Below are 24,730 nucleotides of genomic sequence, written 5' to 3'. Positions count from 1 at the left end.
AGATCTGATCATTTTTCGCTTTCTTAAAGATCATGTAATACACATTTGCAACCATTTTGATACAAATCTTTCTCCATAAATTTCTTTCCATACATTCACAGCCTCTCGGGGTGATGCTCCGTAGGCTTCTGAATGGGTCTTCAACAAAATGAGAAATAATTTCACTTGTAAATCCCAATTAAAGTTTTAATCCTTAAGATTTCAGCCCTGGTTGATTTCTTGAAAGCCTTGGTTACTGGTCACAACAGTGTGGTTACTAGGAGCAGCAAAAACTTCTTGAGTAGCCATTTTGTCAGAAATATGACTTAAGAGCAATTATGGTCTATTTATGGTGCAGCCAAACAAACTCAAATTGTTTTAGTAAATAATTCAGTCAATAATTGGCTTTTTCCATCATGCCATGTGCAAACGTGATCTGATTTCATGTTGCGTACACTGCGATAGGTTTTCTCCATAACAGCAGGGCACAGTAAAGTTGGTTACATCGCTGAGGGGTGGACATGTGGATTGTCTTTCTTGTTTAATTGCTCCCAGGCAAAAATTGAAAATGATCAGCTGAAAAAAAAAATCAAAAATTATATTCATCTACAGATGTTTTTGATGAATGTTCGCAATCAGCGATATAAGAGCCATCCTGCATTTCACTAGTTTTACACTTTTAATGTGAAACAGCAGCAGTGGGAAACGATTGGTTTGCATTAGCAGTAATTTGACACAGCCCTGATACAGCTGTAGGAGAGTGACAATAAACAGTGAGGGTGATATCTCTGACATAAAATTACAAACAGTAACTCTGGTTTACATGCATACAATGTGAATCCTGCGCAGGAATGGCGGACTCTGCTACTGAGAATGAAAACGACTATATAGAGAGGCAATTACTGAATGTAAATACACTGAATGACTATTTCTGAAAAAATGCAGACCATACATACAATCAAAAATGGGCTTTGATTTAATAAACATTTTCAGAATTAGAATTTTAAAAAATGAAATCAACTGACTAAACTAACTTGAGGATAAAATGCAGACACTAAAAATCGAAACTAAACCAACAACAAAGATCTACCCACACTGGGTCCTCAGGATAAAGTCAAATGGGGGTCCATGACCTCTAATGATTTTTTACTTGAGGGCCTGTGACATGAAAATGTTTGAGCTCCCCTGCTGTACATACTTATGATAGCCAAAGAACAGTGTGTCACCGAATGGCATTTATGTCCATGTGACATTATCAAAATGCTCATATGACAGCACACCAATTATGAATCCTGATGCAATGACACCGGAAAACATCTTACACTTCCTTTCTCACTGACATGACCTTTTACTATGATCCTGCGTTCTTTCGATGGACGTCTCCTCCTGTGCTGCCCTGTCTTTTTTTTTTTTCTATTCATAGCTTCATCCTCTCTGCATCCATCCCAAGGTAAAATCCCATTGGGTGGATGTTTTGTCGTGGAAGCTTATGGATGTTTTTGCTGTGCTGCTGTTATTTATTGGCCTCTGACAGGGCCATGAATTCTGGGCCAAAGTGAAACTCATATTGTTATCAAAAGCATAAAATTCCTATCACTTTAGGTGTCAGAGCAGAGACAAGAAAATGAAACAGGTACTCATAAAGCAGCGGGTGTCATAAATCAGCCAAAGGGGCCAGAGCAAGGAGACGCTTGATTAAATAAGGGGAATTAGGTATTTTTGCAAAAGCGGGAAATAACATTGATCTATGCCCCTGTCAGTGGCAAAGCATGAAACTATTGTGTATTGTATATTTTTCTTGTTCATCTATAGTATATCAATCTCACTCTGAATGAATGATATGAGTGAGAGAAAATACTGTCTCCTGGGGCTGCACATGGCAGCCATAGGAGGAAAACTGGGGAAGGACTGAGTTTGCCTGCTCTTGTTCCCTCAGCAATTGAAACACCAATCATATCCTGTAGCTCTGTTTACCAGGACATATGTGAAATTAGCCACTAGGAGTATTGTTTTTCCTACAATGCCATAGGCATCAAGAGGCAATTTAAGGTCAGTCAGCGGTGAGACACTTCACTTGTTTATACCAGGGTACAATTAAATTTCATTGCTTTTTACAGAAAATCACTTTCACCAAATCATTTCTATTTTTCTACTGAGTGCCAGATATCTATTTAAGAAGAAGTTGTCTTATTAAATAGATATCTGGCATTACAATAAATCCTCACACTTCATCTGAAAAATTCTAACACAACAAACAATCCTTTGCTTGTATTGCCTCTTTCACTGCCACTTTGTATACTCTCTGCAGAATCTGTAAGAGTTTGAAACTTCCACCATGGAATCAGGTTAGCAAAAGTACAAGACAAATAATTTCATAAATACTTCAAAACCCATAAGTAAATACTTAAACATGACATAAACAGTCCAAAAAGAGCTTAATCAATACTTTAAAATTTCCCTCCTGCAGGTTTCCTTGGAAAATAGTGTCAAAAATGAATGACAGCCATTGAAATTCAGACGTATGGCTTATTGCCAGTGACAGATCTCTCTAAAAGCAAATTTTGCGGAACCGCACATCCCTGTTCCAGATTCCTCTTCCTAAACATATGATTTCAGTAACGTCCCCCACTATGATTTGGAGGTGTCTGCATGGCTGATGGGATCAGTGAACTCTGGAGAGTGGGGTGACGACCTTCCACCTCATCCATCACCCAGTGATGGACATGGGAAGCTGGTCCCTGACAGGTTTGGGGAGGGGTAGGGTACAAATGGGGTTAAGGATAGGGCCGGAGAGGGATGTCCGTTACCACAGCAAGGTAGCTGGAAGAACAAGGGGATGGGGGTGGAGAAAAGTGTGGCCAGAATTGAGGCCAGGGATGTATGATTGGGGTATAAGATGGTCCACAGTTAGCCCGGTTAGATGTTTGTGTGAGGAAGTAAGATGGATTTTCTGACTGTTTTTTTCTTATGTGTGACAAATAAACAAAAGTGTATTACATTATTCTATCTTTGCCAGAATCTTTCTTTTTTCAGCTTTTTCTTTTTACAGTAGAGGACATGAAATCACATCAATAGGTACCGTTCTCCAGCCAACATTTGTGAAAGTGCAACCGAGTCCAATTCAAATGATGAATCTGGTAATCGGGAGGAGTGTCACTCCATTCTCCAAATCTTGCTGAGGTGTAATGAGCCTCTGAGGGCCACTTGTTCCTTACACCCACTGAAACAAGGACCAACATCATCAATCTTCAGAGCGGGTGAAGTGAAGTTGACTTCTGTCTGAAGGTGCTCCTCTCTGTTGATTTCTTCTCGGGAGCTAAGTGGAAAGCCCACGTTCCCGTCACACGCCAAGCAAGCGTGCACGCGAGAGCAAGCAGGGTATGGTTACACACTGTGCGGACAATGAGAAGTAAACCTCCAACCGGCACAGCCAGTTTTGAGCGACACCACGCCGTGAAGTGAGTATGCGCTGCGTATACACACACACACACACACACACACACACACACACACACACTCAGAAATGCTAGTGTGGAATGGGTTCAGTGACATTTGACCCCGGCCATCCAAACACCTGTCAACACCATATACTACCATCGTTTGGTGCATGACTGTGTGATCATATGTTTTCCTCTGTCTGACCTAAATCCAGTCATGTCTAGACACTTCTTTCTTTCTTTCTGCTGCTGCACTGAGTATATTGTGCACCTCATGTCAAAAGTTTGCTTTTTCAGGAAGTTAAACAAGACTCCTTCCCCTCGTGTCAGACAGTAGCTTCATGCTTGGCATAGTGAAACCAGGAACAGGCCAGGGGTGAACTGCCCAGTTCACTCTCAATCATAAATCTGCGGTTTCACTGTTTTTTCTTTCTATTCTGGATTTGAATTGATTTTTAACTGCAGTATTCTGTTGTTTTTCTATATGTGTTGTTTTGCCAAGACTGATGTCTTATAAGGAGCCTATTCTATATGTGTTGTTTTGCCAAGACTGATGTCTTATAAGGAGCCTATCGTGTCTTAAAGTACAAATCAGATTAGATCTTATTCTGTAAATAAGCGTAAGCTATTTTGATAACAGGGAAAACAGCAGGGATTGACACAGATACTGTACATTGTAATCTTTAGGAAGATTTACTGCGATTGATCCTGTTGTTTCTGATTTTCTTCTTCTGTTCATCAAAATATTTGTGCAAATGACTACATATGTCTGTATCATGTTTGTTAGAGTGGGATCTGCTGCTGCCAGCTCTGGATTAACTTCGGTACACACACAATACACGTTATGTGTGGATCGATGAAACAACAAGCTGCCCTTGCTTGTCTTCTGCTGGCCAGGGCCTCAGTAGGATGGGCAGTACGTGAAATGACAGGACATGCCAACAAATTGCATCACTTCTGGCTCTGTGGCTGAGGACAATAGGCCACCATATGCCGAAGTAGGGAAATGAATGGAGCTCATTTGTGCTGGCACCCTGAGCCCCCACTCCCCCCGACCCTGCTGGGGCCTCCGTGGCACCAAGGCCGACACAGACAGACGAGCCCACCCTCTGCCATGCCGCTGTGCTGCTGTCCACCACAAGATCCCATAAGCCAACCCCGACAAATGCATTACTGGATTTGTTGTCTTGTATATGGAAATTAATAAAAAAGGGAAATCATTTTGATAACACTTCACTGAGCAGCGCTGGGAGTGCATTGTATATTATAATAAACATTATAAAAAAAGAAAAATTTAAACACAACTGCATGATTATTGTTATCAGAGTCTTCAGAGGTTGGTCCGATTATTTTGGAAGCAAAGTTATATTGATGAAATGCAGTGCATCACCTGCTATTCATCATTCATTACATCATTCACTCAACGTCGTGATGATATGCATAGTTTTTTTCAAACAGTAAGTATACCGGATATGTCTTTGTCTGTAAAAGCAGATCTGTGCGCAAGTTTGAGTTTATCTGTCTTTATGTGTGTGTGCTTGTGATTTTGCGTGTGTGTGTATAGGCCTGGGATGATGGCAGATGATTAAGGAGTGGCTTCTCTGTTGACATGAGATACTAATGAGGATGAAATGAGAAGGTCAGGGCTCGTCTCCAGGAAGGGGAGCCCCCCCCCACACACACACACACACAATCCCACCATCCCCACCAGCGACACTTTCCGCCCCCTCTCGTCTCTCCTTGTACCCCCTGCATGCCTCAGGATGGTGGGCTAATTCTCCTCTTAATCAGCACAGACCAGAACACACACATGTACACACACAGACACAAACACACATATACATTCAGTGCCTCTGCTCAGGTACTGCATCTTCAGACCGGAGGTAATTAGCAGCTCAACAAGGCCAGCTCAACATTATGATTAGCCACCTCTTTTTGAGCATGCTCTAAATCTGACCAGGCTGGCCTCTGCTGTCAATCCATTCCGCTGGCAGCACTAACACTAAAGCACACATCATAAAGTTTACAGATTAGTTTTAATGGAGTCTCAAATATTCGTATTTGAAAAACATTCTGTTTTTGTCATTCACTTTTTATTATTCTGAGACCAAAAGTCTTAAAGTCCCACTAGCAGCCACTGGAGGCTGTGAGCAAGAGGAAGTGAGCAACTGATGTTGTCAGCCCAAAAACTCAACATATCCCCCTTTAAACCCCTCAAAAGCCCAATACGAAGGCACATGCAATAATGAGTAATGCTGTGTATGAGTAATGTGTTCATTTTATTCAAAAGTCGTGAGCATGCTCAAAATGTTTGGTGTTTTGGATATCATCCTGGCTAAAACTTGAATATATAAAATTCTTAGGCTTTTCCCATAGGGAATATAAACACATTGAACAAGGGTTTAATACGGGAGGGGCAACTTCAACATAGTAAACAATTTAATAAAATAGCAGAAGAATCAAAGGTTAATCATCATTGGACTGCTATTTTTGTGATAATTACATAGGTCATGGATTCACTTTTTAACTTCTACTGGTGCAGGCCAGCTAAAAAAATAAAACCAGCTGTCAGTCATCCTGAAAAATAATCAATGACTTATGCAGCGAAGGAGGAATGTAATGATGGAACATCCAGACAAAGGTAGGAGTGATGGCCATCCAGCGATGCAGCAAAGAGACCTGTGTGAGTGCAGGGGAGCTCTTCCTAATGGAGGTGTGAGCGTCTCTATCAGCATAGTGAACTGTTGACCCCGACAAGGGGAAGGAAGTGCTTGGCCAGCTGCACGCCATTTTTCATCTCTCTGATAGACCTCAAAAGAGAGGCAGAGAGGGAGAGAGAGGGAGGGAGGATAAAAGAGAGAGAGAAAGGGGCGTGTCCAATAATAATAAGAAGTTGGTCCTGTGAAGTGTGGCGAAGTGTTAGATGGAGGCCTCCTAAGCCGTGACCCCTGTGATTTTAAAGAGCATCCAGCTCACCTCGTTAATCAAAGGCTGATGTGTATCACAGTGCCCCCCCCCACACACACACACACACACACACTCATCCCCCAAAACCCCACCTCAGCCAGGTCCTTATTGCACTTTGTCATTTTTCACTGGAGGTTCATGGGAAGATAAGACTGCCACCAGTTCAAGAGACCAAATGTAGGGAAAAGAGTATGTTTGATTTTTGCTTGTGTGCATGTTTACATGCGTGTCTGTATGATTAACAGGGGAAGACAGGGGTCAGGATCACTGTCCATATAAAAATGAGGTTTCACAACAATTTGTGACTTTTATATACAGATATATGACACATAATGCTTAATGATGCATTATATCAGCACTCATTAAAGGGAAATACCTATTTTCCACATCAGTCTGTTTACAGGTTGTGGGGACTACTTTTTAAATGTGAAAAAGGTTGTATGAGGCCTTTTTGTGGCTCCAGGCGGAGCTGCGTGAAATCTTATAAATTGACACTTGAGTCAGCATTATTTGGGGCTGAAGACTACAGCTTTGATCATGAAAAAAAAAAAAAAATCTGGGGGTGTGGCGTTAGAAAGAAGCGATCTTACCAGGCCTTTATAGGCTGCTCGTCATCTCTGCTTGAGGCTTGAGGATTGAGGCTACATTAGCCGCTACTAGCATAACACACACAAATCTGCAACCGAACTGTCTGCAGTCACGTTCCATTGTGGGCAATGTAGGCACCAGGTTTTGACAAGGAAGAAGAATATGTGAAACATTTTTGGTTCTGCTGCATCAATTTTGATCCTTTCTTTTTTAAACTGTCCATCATGATTCCGAAAACATTACAGGAGTGCAACGCAAATCAGTGGAGTACTGATTATTAATATAAATTCTTAATACAAATGTCATATATATTTGTCTTGTTTGGTTATCTAACAGACACTTTAACTTGTCTGATGGTTGCAGAGCCTCATTTATACTTCATCACAGATATCTATAATGTTTTATTAGTTCTGCTATAATGCCTGAGTAAGCATCATGTGTCAGCATAAAGCAATCTTATAAAGCCTATATGAATTATAGATATGATTTTTAATAAACAAGGAAACTGTCAGTAATTTTACTTTTGTATAAAAATCTCACGTTTGTAATTTTTTATGTAAAACTTCCTGTGGGGATTACCAAGCACATTTCAGTGGGACATAAGTCCTAATAATATAACTTACGTGCAAATTGAACTTCAGGAGTAATGTGTTTTTGGCCTGCGCTTTCTGATCCTCCTGGGCATCCTACTTTCCTCTTCCTTCTGAAATGAAAAGTAGAGGCAGTTGTGGAATTTATAGAGAAAGGTTTAGAAAAATTGTTAAATCTTCTGCAAAACATCCTATCACACATAAGTGTTACTTTTTAAAGTTTTTTTGTTCCTCTTACTTCAAATACAGCACTGCCAACATTATTCAAATTATGTTATAACTTCATAAACGTACTGTGTATTAAGTCTTGCTTCAATCCAGTGTGATTGCTCTAGCTTGCTCTGTTTGATCAAGAGTGAGGGAAAGAGAGAGTGGGAGACAGAGGGAGAGGAAAAATGAGCCTGCCAGTGGTTAATTGAGCATACAGATTCCTAATGTGTCAGGCGGTGGCCTCGCAGATGAGGGATGGCACTTTTTCACGATGCATCTTCCTTTGTTTCCTCTTTAAGGCTAATGAAGTCAGCCTTCCCCTCGCCACCTGGGCCGGACGTTCAGACACTCTCACATCCCCATTCACAAAGTCGAACAGCGAGTCATCATCTTCAGCGCACAACCCCCACCCTCTACCACCGTCCTCGGCCAACCCACAGACAAATACACACACATGCGATGACACATAGACACGCACAGGCTGAAATGCGGGCATGTCTGTGCGCATACTGTATATAAGAATGCACGCATGTGCGCACAAGTTGGGTTATTAGGAAGACATTTGTGATAAACTCACACTCTGGGCCGATGTTTACACCATATTCATTATCAAAGCCGCAGACCTGTTTATTTTTACTGTCTCAAAACAGCAAGTATCCATTATACAAAGATTTTTTTGTGTCTCTTGCTTGTCTTTTTTTCCTACATGCCTTTAGGTCACCCACTAATGAGCTTAACACTGAGGAAACATGGAAGCGATTAGACGAGGCTTGGCTGTTTGAACAACGGGGTGATGATATTGTACCTTGCGATTACACGCATTTATATCAACAGAAACAGGAGAGGAGAAGAGGCAGCTAGAAGGACTGTGGAGTTTCACATCTATCTCTAGCTGGGTGACTTCACATGGGTTTACCTGTGTGCAAGCAACTAGTGAATGACGATCACTGTGGCTGGCAGCCTCACACTCCACTTCTTATCCTTGCTCTGCTTTAGCAAGGTGGGCCTGAATCTCCTTCAGCGCCTCTGTCTCTTTTGCTTTGGCAGCTCAGGCAAAGTAGTTCTGACCACCCAAATATGTTCAAGGTACTCCATGACCATATGTTCGCTCATTGGGGAGCGAGCAGGGAAGGTCTGGACTCCATGCCCTTCACCCAGGTTGAGCAATGAATACTCCAGGCTCCTCTCGCTTGGGTTCATGCCAGGCGAACACAGTAGTTGAGCATCTCCAGCATGAAACCAGAGCTCATCAAGTATTTGATGGCTGGAGGTGGAGAATTAGCATTTGAAGGTGGGGAATTCTTAACTTTTTGGAAGAAAAGCTAACATGCTCTTTGCTCTGTGGTGATCGAGTTTGTCCAAACTAGACCTTAATAAGTGGTAGAATTTTCTAAACCTGCAGAGGGCCTTAAGACATCCTTTAATTGATGCGAAAATAACACAAGGTTGGAATGACAAGGTTTTCACCGCAGCACAACAGCAATGTGCTCATATATGTGTTGGATTGTCTCAACTACAGAAAAAAATTTTAAGCACATATTGTACTCTACATGTCCTTTACCTCAAAATCCAACTTCCATTTTTCACTTGTTTCATTATATGATATCAATTCCTTATTTAGAAATATCCTGCTATGACAATTTCTGCCAGCAATGCAGTAGAAATAACTCAAATAGTAGCAACAGTTCCTTGTTTTAGTTCTGTTGGGTTGTAGGCAAAAGTGGTGTGGTTTTACGAGCACTTAGTGCCAGGATTATAATAAATAACAGTATGTTTTAGTTTTAGTTTTAGCACTTTAAAGGTCAGAGTCAGGACCAAAATTAAGATATATATATATATATATATATATATGTTTAAAAATGCAATATTTAATTTTGTCTTGTCCAAAGTTATTATGTTCAATATTTTAAACAGAAATATATCAATATTAGTGACTAAGATAAGATATAGAAAATATACAGCATTTTATAGATTGTGCGTTCTACAGTCCAGTCTCTCTTTAAATTTTATACAAAAAAGGTAGTTGCAAACATCATGTAGTATTCACAGTTTTTGATATTTCTTAAATCATAAATCCTTTTGTATAAAATTTCTAATTTCATATACTTTTAAATTTTCTTTTTCTTCTCACTGAGAACCGCATTACGTAAATTTTATTTTTCCTCAATTGAGTTCTATTACATTGTATTTATACATTTTTTTACGTTATTTATAATGTACTTTATTTGTTTTGCTTTAACTCCTATTAACACACTCTCCTTCTTAAATTATATCATGCATGGGTGTAAAATAAGCAGCAGATTAACCCTGTGCTGATAACTCAAAACGTTGCATTAGTTGAGTCAACAAGGGATCTTTATAGGGAGGGAAAGGGCTGAAGGAAAATGCCATTACTCTCCAGATAATTTAAACATGTGTTGGCATTTATCTTGGTGGTCCATGTCCGAACACTAATGACAAACTCTTGCTATTAGTGGACTGAATCAAAGCCAAAGGCATGCCCACACAAAACTTCAATCCATTAATGTGGCCCACTCTCTAATTTGGTATTACAAAAAAATACACTAGCTGCATAGGTACAGTAGTTCTTCAAAGTGGTATAAATACAGATTAAACACAACACAAATTTGATGTGATTTACCTTTTTTTAGATCTCTCTTTCTCTCTCTCTCTCTCCATCTCAGTCCTCCAACCTCAAACTTTATTTTTGTGGGAAGATTAAATATTTCTGCTCGAAAACACCCTTTAAACTATGAAATGACTGCTGTCACTGACACACAGACCCCCCAACACACACACACACACACACACACACACACACACACACACACACACACACACACACACACACACACACACACACACACACACACACAAAGATACACACCCCACCACCCCCGCCAACCCTACACACACACATACACACACAGATATACACACACACACCACGCTCCTGTGATTCTGGATGGATAGATGGTTCGGGAAAGGGAGGAGGAGGGAGGGGAGGCTGAAATATATAATCTCCTGAAAAGAATGAGGCCCTATGGGATTTTCTCAAAGTGGCCCCTCTCTGCACTGGGGCCAGGGAAGAGTGGGTGAGTGCTGGTGCTGGTGCTAGTGTGTGTGTGTGTTTGTGTGTGTGTGTGTGTGTGTGTGGTGGTTGCGGGGGGGGGGGCTAAAACATGGCCACTCAACACTGTAACCTGAGTCAGAAGGGGGCCAATCTGTCAAATAATTAGCTGTTGCCCAGCGCAAAGGTTTTATTTGCAGGAATTTCATCGAGGCAGGATTGAATAATATGTCTGTGTATTGTGTGGGGTCATGGGAACATCATCTCTTGCTGGTGGGCCATAAAAGACGGCTAAATGATAATGAGAAAAGGCTCCAGTAATTCAATTCCTCAAGCGTTGGTTTCCATCTTTCTCCCCCCTCCTCTCCCCCTTCCTCAGTCTTTCTGTCCTTTCTCTCTGCTCAGCTAATTGCGGAACTTCGTGTTGATGTTGAAGTGGCTTTATCAGTGCGCAGGAAAACGCATGCTATAGTAGGAAAAAGGAAATGTTTAAGTATTAGTTTTCTTCGTTTGTTGTCATTTGGTAGGTAATTCATTAATGAACAGTAAGTACAGTTGCCTTCCCACAGTCTGATTTATCAGTTTTATTGTGTAATGTTAAAATATAAACGAGAGATGAAAAATAATAAATTAATGAATAAATTAAGTGTAAATGAATAACCAAGCAGGTACAGGAAGAAATAAATACTTACAGATACTGCGGATCATATCAAAGAATTCATTTGAATGCCCTAGATATTTTGCTAGCATATTGATTGCTAAAACATGAATTAATAGATAATCAGCAGTATGTGCTTCCCACTCCCTAACCCAGCAGCTTAGTTGTCTTTTTGTACATTGACCCCTGACCTCTGAGCGCAGCCAACCAGGAAGTGGATAGTGTTAAAAGGGATTGATTGGTTTGTGGTCTATAGATGATTGTTTATATCATTCCATACTGGAGGTTTGACCTTTGGTGACCCCTCTGAGGGCCAATCCGCTAAGAGCCATGACCTGCATCCATTTGCAACAGCGCTAATTAGCTTTGACGGGCTCCAGGTTTGCATCAGGGTTGTAAAATGAAGCCCTGCAGTGCCCTGATTGAAGAAAGACGTGGTGCGGCTACTCCACTTCATGCCTACCATTTCTTCCCGCCGAATGTCAAACACATTAAACTTAATGTACCAGCAAATCTTACACACTTATTTGTATGTTGTTGAGTGCACGTGTGTGTTTATGTGCGTGTCTGGTGGCCCCTAAATGGTGTTCATATGTCAGTGTATGTTCAGCTGTCTGAGCACACTCAAGAATGCTGGTGTTTACATGTAAGAGGGGGAGAGACAGAGTGGGAGATTGAGAGTTTGCCTTTTCACTGGTATGTCCATGTGGGATGAGGTTACACCTCCTGCAACACATTGTGGAGCGATGAGGAAACTTGCTTTTAAGTAAAATAATTGGATTATTGCATCGTGTGATCTCGCTAATTATAATGAAAGCAAGCTTACAATTTTCCAATTATTATTCTATGCTGATTCTGTTCCTCTCTAATAAAGAGGAGCACTGATGCAAAACAAAATGCCAGGACTCCATTTCCTGCCTCTGCCTTTGAGCTATTCAGAGATGAGGGATGTACACACCCTCCAAATATCACCCCCGATACCCCACATAAAACATCTGACTGCAGAACATACACAGCTCCCAAAATGACAAATAATAGTATGTAAATTTTTCTTACGTAGCATCTGAATCAAATACAGATGCTTTAAAAAGAGGGAATTATTGATCTAGTTTGAAAATAAATCACGAGTCCTCTAATATGTGAAATAAAAAGGACAGTACAGTTTAGTTCATGTGCTTTATTCTCCACTGTGTCCTTGGTTACCAGGCGTCAAATCGACATGAGTCACTCACTCTGCCTCTGACAATCATTATATTAAATCTCCTCCCCTCACTGTATCTTCCACTCTGTCCCCGCTCCTCCGCCTGCACAAGCACACACACAAACACACACACTCGTGCCTCTCAGTATCAGTCACTCATACGTCTCTCTGCCCTGCCTGTCAGTCTTCTACCAAATTCCCTGGATCACAGTACATCTGACAGTATTTCATCTTGGATTTGAGGATAAGTGAGAGGATTTCAGTTCAAGCTCAGAGCTTAGCATGAAAACACTGCTCAGTGTGAAAAGCTAAGGGTTTACATGATGTAGGATCGCCCCACCCTCACTCCAACCTTTTTTTCCCTCCTATGTCGCTCTCTTGCTGTCTCTCTCTCTCTCTTTCTCTCTTTCCTTTTTTTGCAAGGTTTTGTTGATTTAGCTGTGAGTGGCTGCCTGACACAACATTGGCTAACTCCTAAAGGAGCTAAATACAGCTAACCCCGTTGCATAGTTATTCTATTACTGGATTCTGATGGGAACACAAAAAGGATGTATTTTAATTAAGTAAAACCCAAGGGCTTCAGTATTACTATAACCACATGGAGGTGGAGACAGTGCGATGAGGAAAAGAAAGCAGGGATTAGGCAGTGTGAATGGAGAGACATTGTAATGTTTGAAGTCACACTGCATGATGCACCTAGTGTGTGTGTGGTGCAGTAATTAAATATAATGCAAATTCGCAACGTGACTGCTATAAATTGTATATATATTACATATATTTCAGTGTAATTATGCCACAATGTTTCGTAGTTTAAAGTCATATTAAAAAAATCCCTAAATAAAATTCATATTGTGGTAATGTTAGATCAAAGCTTGACAGCATCTGGCCATTATCTGATACAAAAGTCCGGAATTAATTAAGACAATATGTGGTTGAATTTATAAGTTGAACTCTACAATATCATTTGAAGCAAAGTGGGGCTGCTCATAGGCTAGCCATTTCTGCATTAGCATGCACTGCCCAATTTTTAATTTTCATTTTTGACATCAATACAGTAAATGTGAAATTAAAGAATAAGTACAGCAAAATTTTGCATATTGTCATTACCAACAGGTGCCATAAAAAGACCAAGACCAACAATGAACTGATCCGACAAGTATTTTCTGTGTAACCAAAGCCTGATACACTTTATCCTAATCATCTGCATCACGGACCTCAACTGTTGTCCTAAAAACTCTTAAAAACACACAAATGAGCCACACCCTTGCTCTCAGTGACATGTTCTTTCGTTACTATGAACATGGGCACTGTAGTTTATTTTGACTCCATCCCATATACACCATTCTGCTGCTGTAAAGTAAATACAATCAAACTTATTATTTACTCCTGTTTGAATAAGATTTGCTAAAAACTACAGGGCCCTGTTGTTTTAGCTGTTTTTGGAAGTTAGTCCCTTTATTTATTTATTTATTAAGTAAAACTATATATTTGTGACTTGTGACTTGAGTGACACATTATTGCATTGTTGGTGTTGGTCTATTCATGTATTTGGTTTACAATAAGAAAAATATGGAATAACGCCAGACATATCCTTAAAGTGTGATATGTTGGGACCAACTCTGTAAACAAACAGATTATGGTCGAGAGCAGATCGGTAACAGAACCTCCCTGGTTGGCTCTACAGAAGAAGATAAACTTGCTGGAAATGATTTTTTTCCCCATCTGCCTATCACTCCTCGATTGCCGTCGTCAAGACAAGTAGCTTCAATTTTTTCCACTGGTAGGGAATCTACTGCTTTGTGATTTGTGCTGTAAAGTGTTTTTGTGCTTTAAAATAGAATTTGTTTATGTCTGCTTCTCTGCAGCCAACGTTGAAAACAAGGGTTTAGTCATGTTCATCTCTCTCTTTCCATTTGACCTAAAAGGGTTCTTCTATTGTGACAGTGAAACAGGCTTTTTTTGCATCAAGGTAGCTTTGAGCCTTTAATTTTTGGGCCCTGTACAGACTCTAGTGTAGAACAAACCATTATATTTCCTGTTAAAATCAATTAGACTACAGACAATCTAAAATAAAATGCAGTGGCTGATATAAACAGCCAGTCTTCTTGCTTATAATCTCATTTACATGTAAATACAGTAATTACACTCATGCCTTCAAATTTATGTGGTATGATTTAGTTACTTTAGAATTGTGTGTCTACTTGTGCCGCATCTTACTGCAGCATACATGTCTAACACACTCTAATAACAGGTGAAGGGTTAGGGGGAAACCCCCAACCCCCAACCTAACACAAATAAACACAAACATATATCTGCAGCCTATGTTAACCGTGGAAATAAAGAAATAAAGGCATTACATGGAGAACCTGAGGAGAATCCTGAATGCCAGTTGCTGGTAGGAAAGATGGATTGCCTGAATTCTCCACCAATCACCAAACAACACATTGGCTGCAGCATTGATTGATGAAGTATTTAAGTCGTCAATCTCCCATCACCTGCTTTTCTTCTCTCTCTTTCGCCCCAATGGCCGCAGAAAAGCTATGCTGTGTCTGCAGATCGGATGAACCCTGACCGATGGAAAACTTGGCAGGTGTTCACCATTGGGGATCCAAATGAAAATGGCTGATGATGAGGCTGAACATAGTCATAAAAATAAGCCAAAAATTCACCACAGACCGGCGAGGGGGAAGACCTTTGTAGGGACACACAGCTTGCTTCAAACACAGGCCTGGCATTAAGTCTCTGTGTGTTTCCACTCTCCATGTTAAAGCAGTCATTTCCAAACTACACATTATGGCTCCACCTCCACCCTTGCACTACTTTGTAATAGGCCTCAGTGTATATAACTCAGCCTAATATTGTTGATTACAAATAATGATTAACAATAATAATACTGATAAAAATGGAACATTAGCTCTCACCTCTGACCTTATTTGCAGACCTCTTTGTACTCTATGATGTATTCAATATCATAATCATGCTTGAGTACACTTGGTTTGAAAAGGGGGGGGCGATCAATGGGACTGTGCTCATAAGCAGAGAGAAAACATCACACCTGCAGATATTGTGTTGACAGTGCATCGGAGAACAAATATAGAGCCATTGTCTTCTAGACTTATGCTGGAGAGGCCATTGATCCACCGGTTAACCTATTCTCCTGCATCAGTACAGCAGCAAACCCTCAGAGGAAAGCGACCTCCCCCCAACCCTGGACATTGTTTTCCTCCACTAATATGATACCCCCCGAAGGTTCTCCACAGACCTCATTTCTAATCAATGCATGTGGTTGGTGGGATCATCCTGTCTCTGCAAATTAATGACTTCACTTTTTTCTGTGGTTTCATTCCATCGATTTGTTTTATTAGCCCATTGATCTCCATGCACCCCCCCCACCCATCTTTTACCTCAAAAGGCCCAACCATGTGCTTCCTCTTTGCTTATGAGACTTAATGGCATCAATTCAGCAAAAAATCTGCTTCCTTCATCAACTGATGACTTAGTAAAAAGCAATATGTGGGAGGGGTGCATACTGATGAGTAAGAGTGAAACTAATTCTGGTTATCAAGTACAGTATGTGTATATTTATGTTGTTTTGTCACATCATTAAAACCCCCTGGTTCCCATTATTTAATATTCCTTGAAATTAGCTCCACATTGAAGCAAACCTTAGAGATCCTTATGAAAGGATAAGCTTACGATATAATTCAAAAAATACTTTTTTATGTTCTATGTGGGTCCAAATTATGAATATCCAGGTAAAAGGAATGCGGTTTTATTAGTTTAATACAAGTGCCATGGTCTAAATCACTTTGACGTTCATCTGGTCAGGGCTCGGTGGTCTTATTAACAGCCATATCTAGCTCTCTCCCCTATAATTCCCTTTGAGATCCGAACAAAAGGATAGGAAGTGCTTTACTCCAACAAGTCAGACTTCACTTCACAGGAGGAATTACAGCTTTTCATTTTCTGTCACTGGAGCGTTTTAGCGAGGTGCCCCACTAGCATAACGATGTTCTTTCTCTTTTTTTTATGACTTGAGCCATGCATAAAGAGTTGATTACATATGAAAACACAAATGCCAATGTGTATATCTGAAGTTTAAAGTGCACTCACTGAGAGACAGTTGCAAAAGTACACACACTAGATATTCTAATGCTGAAAGCAATATGTAGTCAGAGCCTTATGCGCCACACAAAGACTTACACCCTCAACTGAAACAAAAACACACAAAAGTCCCTAAAGGAAACAAAATTCAAATGTGCAGTAGTTCAAGTGAGCCCCATGTCCATCAATGCTTCTGTCTGAATCCATTAGAATAAACACTGTTTGCATTCTCTGGACAACTGCAGTCAAATATTGTCCTCTCACAGCGTCTGCCATGTTATTTCTGTCTCTCCATTGCCATTAAATAGTGACATATAGCCATTTAAAAAAAACAAGCTGAAGCAATAGACTACTAAAGGCTGTAAAATGTCTGGCCCATCCTCCCTCCTTCTACCTCCTTCCTGTATCCAACCCTTCCAATCCTGTCACTGTATTTTGTGATCCTTAAGCCTATTTCTCCTTTACTGTGATTAAATAGCTACAGTAAATTTAATTCAAAAATATTCTGTCAAACTGCAGCGGCAAGTGTTCATTTACAGCTATACACCTATATGACAACTTCTCAGCAATATCCAAGAGGCAACTTATTTCCACATTACACCATGCATGTGCACAATTTATACAATAAGTTCTACAATATAACTTACTATATACAATATAACTCACTGTAAGTACACTGTTACATGTGGGCCAAACACATATTTTTAAAGCAGGGCAATTATTCAGCATTAAAATTTTTACTGCCCTTTGGCATGCACAGTGAAGGCAGGCTATCAAATCTGCATCGTGTTGTCCCTTCAAAACTCCAGTGATGGTAGGTGGATGGCACATGGACATCTCACTCTGCAGGATAGTGCTTTTCTATTGTAAGATATAACAATATCTTGAGAATGTCCATGTTCAAAGATGAGAAAGAGACTATCAAGCACCCCTCTCCCCCATCAAACTGCATGTTTATCCAGCTTGTGGGAATTCCTGTTCCTCAGGACCGATCTGGAGTCGTCATGATTGGCGAAAATCCCGTCCCACCCTTTTCTGTCGGGCTCTTTCAGGAAAATCACATCCCACACAGATAGATGATTACTCACTTTCCCTCCACTTAGACATTATGCGACTGACCTGTCTACGGGAGAGATGGCTAGCGTGTTTATAAAAAACAGTCAGGTGAACCCATGCAAATCTATGCGCACGTTTAGTGCAAAGATGTAGACACTTTTGAATTTATATTTTAGCCACTTATTCGTCTGACAAAACAGCTTACAATTACTATGCTTGCATATGTACACATTTGATGTTTTCAGTTAAAGGGACACTGCTGATTTTACACTTGAATTTCAGTTTACTCGTCCTGGGTAGTTCTACTCAGCCAGTAAAAAACAGCTGTACAGCGTCTTCTGAGGCGCAGGAGGAGCTTTCCAAAGTTTGAATAATAACCCTGATTATGTCATCAGGGTTATCTCTATTTGAGACTTTTTTTTAAACAGAAAAGCTTGAATTGAAAAATGGATATCCAGAGTTTGAAAGGAGTGTGACTTTAGTAGGGACAAGGAGTCCAAAGAAACACATCATCGAGTTGCATCATGGGAAGTCAACTGCTTTTGTAGCTTGACACATACTAGGGACTTAGAGTCGGGATGTCTCAACCTCTGATTTAATTTTGAAAATTCCTCCAACCTAATCGAAGTGTAATACAAAATTACATGGAACATTATAGAGCGTGTTTGGACTTAAACTCCAGTCTGCAACATTTTCTCTGTCTGTTGTGCAAGAGTGTAATTTCCCCCTCACTTTTCAAAATCCTATTTTTGTCCCCCTAACTTTCATTATTTCATGTTACATTTCTTTTTAAAGTCTCTCCGAACATTATTCTCTTATTGGGCTGCCTGATGAAAGATCTTTACTGATAAAAATGTAGATACACTCATCAGAGTAGCCTTCAGGCCTTTACTGTGCCCGTCAAATTAATATGCAACAAGTGGTGTGGGGCGTGTTTTGCTTTACATGCTGCCCTATCTTACCGGTGGAGGCTGTTGGGGTGTATGAAGCAAGGATATTTACACAGATACAGATATGTACTTCCTAAAAGCATTCACACATATTTTACCTTTACAGACCTGTAACTTCCATCATCTTGATACTATTATCTGTAACCTGGGATTCAGGTCATGAAGATTTATCTGGGGAATTAAACATGGTACACTATTCAGCAGATAAACAGGTAGGTAACTTAAGTTTAGATGGGTTTCACCACCACTACATCCCTATATTTCTCTCCTGTCTTTACATAAATCCTTTCGGGGCTTCTGGCAGCAGTTTCCTGCTCTTTCATCTGGCTCCCTTGTGGTAGGACTATTAGCCCAGCCTGTATACCTGCAAGTGTTTGGGAGGCAGCTGGCTCTGGACGCTCAGTGCCTGCATAGGCCCAGGGGCTGCTGGGACCTGGGAACACTGGCACCAAATACCAATGGGTAATTAGACCTTCATTCAAGAGCGAATGTGGCAAGCATTAGACACAAGGCTCTTTCCGGTTCAATTCATATCTTCATCCTGCTTTCCTTCCCCTGCTTCCAACCATGCTCCATCCCCACTTTTTTCCATGCTTTTCTCAGGTTTTCGTTTTTCCGGTCTTGGACAATCAATAATCTCAGGTCTAGATATTGGAAATTGATTAGAGGAGAACATCTAGTGTACAAGAGGCCAACAAGCTGTCAATCAACAAGGATTGAATATAACTAGTAATACTAGAATTTATTTGCATCATTATGAATAGGCTATGTAAGACTATTTTAACCTAAAACCATGTAATTAACATGGAGAAAATATTATAGATATGACAAATATAATTATGTGTGCTCTTTTCACAGAAACCAAAATGCTTTCAGAAAATGACATTTGAATTTTTTTGTAATAAATGAAATAAATCAGAAACCAGCCTTGAAAGACAGTCTTTTCCATCTTTCACCATCTTTTGTTTTTCTACAGACATTAATAAAAGCTGAGGTGTAGCTAAAGTGCAATATAATAGCACTTAAAAACATTCATGAAAAAACAGGGTTATGCTTTTCTAAAATTTCCAATTTTCCACCATAGATGCAGGTACAGAAATGTCTGGACATAATATCAACTTCATATATTTATGTGGCGCTGTTGTGTGCCACTTAGTCTTTTTGTCAGTTGTGAGAAACATGACAGCAGTTGTTTCTCATGTAAGAGGAAAACTTTCAGAGGCCCCTTCTAGTTTTGTGGTGAAAGGTGACGTAACCCATAATTCCACTCAAACCACAATGTTCTTTTATCAGATGTTCCTCCCTCATACTGCGAGGGTTGTTCACATGACACAAAGCAGTCAAAAATGACAAATGACTGAATTGCTGTAAATGCACAGAAATATGGAAGCCCAAAGTGTGCAATATTAAACAAATAAATGATGTAATAAATAAAGTAACTAATGAACAACAAGGTGGTGAAATAATTTAAGAAAGGATTAAAGCTTGAAGCGTTATTTTATTTTTCAGCTCCTCTTGGCGAGCAAAATACTACCCACCTAGCCAGTTGACTAACTAGCTAACCTGGCTATCACTCGACATCATAGTAGAGATCCATTATTAATGGCAGCAATTAACTGATTAATTTGGAGGTTACTTAGCAGCATTGAGACTCCAGCTGCAGTTGGTTGGCCTGCAGTGTGGTAGGTAGCAGATGACTGGCTGAAAGGTGAGGGGTCGAAGATTGGTGACAACTCCCATTATATGGAAAGCGATGTTGTGAAATACAATATGACATTCAATAAATGTGTCATTTGGAGAAATACTATTTAAACAGACCTATGAAAAAATATTCTATAATGAAATCAAAATGAACTCTGTTAATATAAAATACGAATAACACATGATTTTAATTAATTTACATATATTTTATTTTTAAGCTTGTGGACATAAAATAGCTAAATTCCACTGATCATAATGAGAAATAATTGATTCCCTCATTAAATCCTTGTGTCACAGGTAAGGGAGGCATGAATAGGCTGACAAGCCGTTCTTTGCTGTGCAATGAATTGAATCAGAAGGCTGGGGAGGATGCTGCTTTTAGCGGTCAGGGAAAAACACTGGGTCCAAATTAGCATAAACAAGAACACAAAAGAAAAAGGGGGAGAGGACTGAAACAGAATATAGTGTTGTCAACAGGACCCCCCAGTGAGGAATTTCAATTTCATATATCTAATTATCCCTGTCAGATGGAAAGAAGTGACAAAAAGCTGTCTTTGTTCTCTCTCTTTATCTCCCGCATCTCTCTCATTAATTTCAGCATACGAATATGACTAATTGTCTCTCTGCAGCTCTGCAGCCACACAAATAATAATTTTGGCCCATGTTGGGGGGGGGGGGGGGGATGTTCATACATCAGTTTATGATATTTGAACACAATGGATTGTGCATAATTCAGGTGATCACGTAAGCAGGCCGATGCAACCTCTCTGTAGGCATCACCTTCCGCCCCCCTGTCTTGTATCCTGCGTAATACCGCTATACTTTCCCTCTTTTGTAATAAAGAGTGTTATGTCTCCCATTTCTGTCATTGGGATTGTTTCTTTGTTTAGAGTGGTGATATTAGCATCATAATCAGACGGAAAGAAAGAGGCGGCAGTGATGACTGATTTATGCATGGTTTGTGTGGAGAGACCAACAAAAGCAGTCAACATCTACTGTGCATTTTCATCAGATATGTGCAGTTTATTATTTCACTCATTCATGTGCTAATTAACTTGAAAAATAAAATTTCCCCAACATACAGTACTTCAGCAATGAAACTTCTTATGTAGATGGTTTATTTTCCAAGTTGGGTGCTCTTAATAAAAGGCTCTTCTATTTCAATCTAAATGACTGGCAAAGAAAACACTCAAACTACTCTTAATCAAGTGTTTTCAGCCTTCTTACATATTGTTTTCATAAGGGTATTGTACTCCGGTTTACATTTAACTCACATCGCAAGGTTTGTGACTTTGACAATGATTGTATAATTAATTGCTGTCTTATTCACTCCAAGAGACCTTGTGTTTTTCTGTGTCTCGAAAAAAAAAGGAGAAAAAAATCAAGTAAAGAGGAAGGCCAAAAATATGCACTCCTGAAGAAAGATGTTTTATCATGTATTGACAATGGCGTAAAAAGCCCTTGAATGATAGGAATAAAGTGATGACATTTGTTTATTCAATCAAATCCTTCTAAAAAACAATCAGCAAAACCTAAACATAATGAGCCAAACATCCAAAACCCGTCTAAACAAAGCTGCAGTCGAGCCTCGGCACTCCAACCATAAAACATACCCACTCATTCACTCACAGAGAGAGAGAGACAGAGAGGGGGAGAGGGGGAGAACGGGAGAGGGGGAGAGGGGGGGGTGGTATTGTTACATTTCATTAGACACATTCCTTCTCTGTGGACTCTTGACCAGTTGCCATGGCATTTTAGCTGACCACAGTTCATATCAACCTCTCTAAATCATTCTCTCTCTTTTTTCTCAACACATCTCTGTCTGTCAATTTAAAAATGTCTTAGATGACATAACTGTTTTTACTACACATTTTAAATATATTTAATAAAAAACTTAAACCTCACTACTAACAATGCAAAAGGCAAAAAAGTCTCGCTGCTTATGTTTAGCAGTTTTTATTTATAAAAGTATTATCCATCCATCCATCTAGGCTGCATGTTTGCTAAATTATTTGAATTTATTTTCTTTGAAGATTAGCAAGCTAAATTATATAGCCTAGCTACAGTTTAATATGAATTGTTTGAAATTATTTAAGCTAACCTTGAAAAACAACAACAGAAAAAATCCTGTTTGGATTACCACAGCTCAGTATTACTAAACTAGTGACACGTAATATGACTGTGGTCAGAATTGCTGGTTCATCTGCGAGTCATAGATGAATGATCTTGGTTACTGTTAAGGTGAAGCATTTAAAACATTTGGTTAAGCTTAGGGAAAGATTGTGGTTATGTTTAATAAAAAGGCAAATGTTAACTGCGGGCCTGTGACAGAATGCAAACATCTGTCTCCTGCAGAACAGCCAGACAAGCTACATGACTATTCGCTGCCCCAAACTCCTCAGATCCTTACTTACATTCTGTATAGGCCACACCAATTCATCTATTGATGCCGCGTGTTGGCATTGGACATAAATCATGAGGGGCAGAAGCATTTAATATGGACATAATTCATTGGGATATTGGGTTGTGTTGTCAGCCTAGATGCCTAGTAGGGTGCTAGAACCAGCTGACTCATTACACTAAACACTTTTTATCACTTAATATCTTTGGTTATACTTTGTTCTTGAACACACCACAAAGACTACAGTCTCCATGCACATTTCCCACCTGCATGAGAGGAAATAACGAGTCAGTAGTGTGTATTCACACTTCAAAAAACAATTTGCAAAGACAACAACTGCTTTGCTTTACAGGTATCATTGTCAGCCCATGGTCTTTTGCTTGAAGAAGGACAGGGTGTCAAAGAAGAAGAAGAAAATGCACTTAATGGGTGAAATGGCTGATCTGATTGGGAAGAACAACCACTTAACTTGCCTACATTTAGCTTTCTCTCGTAATGACTGCCTACTCCAGTGATTCAACATTCTGAATTGGCCAAATGATCATCCATAAAGGAAATAGCAACTTGGTCGTGGCTCCTCAAGTGTTTGTTTAAGTACCTGCAGTTTAGTTTTTTACCAGAACTCGACCAATAAGATTATGTCTTGCTCCAGCGTATCTCTTCCTGTGAGAAATATTAGTAGAACTTAAACTCCCCAATGAAAAGAGAAAAAAAAAACTGCTTGGTAGAGGTCTTTCGTGTAATTGACACCTGTTGCAGTCAAAACAGAAAATTCAGTTGCCCTTGGTGAAAAGAATGCATCATATCAACAAAATGCAACCTGTCACTCAATCCAACTGTATGACTTTGTCACCAAAGTTTCCATACACACATTAATTTGCATTTTTCCATCAACAGTCAAGTGTCTGCAAAAAAGACGATAACAAAAGGAGAAAAAAATGATTTGCATTTGGTGTATAAATAGTTCCAGGACAAGGGCTGTTAAGTTTGAAATTAACATGTAAACAGTTGGAAAGTCTGCCTCGCTACCCCCCCGTCCCCTTCTCCTTAACCCCCACCCCTGGTTCCCTCTAAGCGCCTTGATAAATAAACATAAAGCTTCACACAAAGACCGCCTTGTTGCTTTAAATGGGCTACTTTTTAATGGAGACATATATTTCCAGGATTATATCAGCATTCAGTTGCAAATTTTGAGTTTTAATACTCCAATTGGGCCAGTCTATGAATAAGAGTATCATTTGAATGCAGGGAACACCTGGTGCTGAGGGCTGGGCTGTGAGGGGGCTTCGAGCTGACCTGGTGTCAGTGCCAAGGCTTCACTTGTTCCCAGCCTTTCCATTCAGGTTCTCACAGCCTCGGCCTCACTATGATACTGTAGACTGTAATGCACATGTAACTTTATGATCCTATCTTGCAAATGCCAAGGCAGTGACATAAAGAAGGCGGAAGAAGTTAGGAATCAGTCAAGTACAACATTTTTATAATATAAGATTGATGCAGGGCCTAAGATTGCAGTAAAAAAGTTTAAAATTTTTAAACTGATTTTTACAGTATTTAAACAGATTTTCAGCGCTGGTTCAGGCTGTCATATCAGCAAAGCAGTTTGTGCTGGGAAAGCACTTAGAATATATGTAAATTGAGGGAAATCATCTCCTCATTCTCTGAGATTATTTTTGGCCAAATCAGGAGCAACTGGGTTACACTGTCATATTGAAATGAAGATGAGAGCTCAAAATTCTCTCCTGTAACAAGAACAGCAATAAAATCGGGTTTTTTTTAGTTTTTTTTTTTTTTTTTTATATTACTTACTTGGCTGCT

Source organism: Xiphias gladius, chromosome 22 (genome assembly GCF_016859285.1).
Source record: "Xiphias gladius isolate SHS-SW01 ecotype Sanya breed wild chromosome 22, ASM1685928v1, whole genome shotgun sequence".
NCBI classification, from domain to species: Eukaryota; Metazoa; Chordata; class Actinopteri; order Istiophoriformes; family Xiphiidae; genus Xiphias; species Xiphias gladius.
The sequence above is the reverse complement of the archived record's forward strand: the minus strand, read 5'-3'. Positions refer to the sequence as shown.